The sequence below is a fragment of the Pediculus humanus genome, genomic scaffold (genome assembly GCF_000006295.1).
Source record: "Pediculus humanus corporis 1103172108299 genomic scaffold, whole genome shotgun sequence".
In the NCBI taxonomy this organism is placed as follows: Eukaryota; Metazoa; Arthropoda; class Insecta; order Psocodea; family Pediculidae; genus Pediculus; species Pediculus humanus.
Window position 1 is genome coordinate 335,723 of NW_002987868.1, and position 941 is coordinate 336,663.

Sequence of the window (941 nt, forward strand, 5' to 3'; positions counted from 1 at the left end):
GGGGAAAATTTAAGTTTAAAAAAAAAAAAAAAAAAAGAGGGAAAACTTTTGGTATAAATAATAAGAGGTCAAAAAAAAAAAAAAAAAAAAAAAAAAAAAAATCCAATAATACCAGAGAAAGGAGGGCGTAATAATACTTTTCTTTTTTTTTCTTTTTTGTTTTGCGTTCATTTCATTTTGCTTTAAACGTTGCGGGAGGGTGGCGCCCTGGGGCCTCCTTATTCGCCTTCTTTCATTCTTTTACGTCAATTCTCATTTACTTCCGTAAATGCGACAACACACGTAAACTAAAATTACAACGGCAACGACGATTTGCCTTGTAGACAAAAACAAAAACAAAAAAAAAATTCAAAAACCTTGATTTTGGGGGGGTGGGTGGGAAGGGGAATAAAAAAAAAATCTATTTTCATTTACGTCGAATAAAAATAAATTATTGACGACGTTTTTGACTTTTTCTAAATTATAAAAAAAAAAAAAAAAAATTCAAACACGTGGAATGTTTTTTCTTTTTATTTTCTCTAACGTTTTATCGTTATAAAAAAAAAAAAAAAAAAAAAAAAAAATCAACCCCCCTCCCCTTTCGTTGAAAAAGTGTGATCGTCTATGGAAATAAAAAAAAAAAAAAAAAAAAAACAATAATTTTTTTCTTCTTTAAAAAAAATATTTACGTCTATGGTTTCTTTTTCTTTCAATCATTTTTATTATTATATTATTTTTTAATTAATTTTTTTTTTTTTTTTTATGAAAAAAATCAATTTTTCTAATTTTAACCATTTTATAATAAATAAATGAATGGAAAAAAAAAAAAGAATATTTGTTTTAGGAGTAAAACAATTCCTTTTTTTTAAAAAATTCATTCGCCCTTTTTTTTTTTTTTTTTTTTAAAGAGTAATTGGTCTTTGTCAAAGGTCATAACATCTTACCTTTTTTTTTTTTTTTTT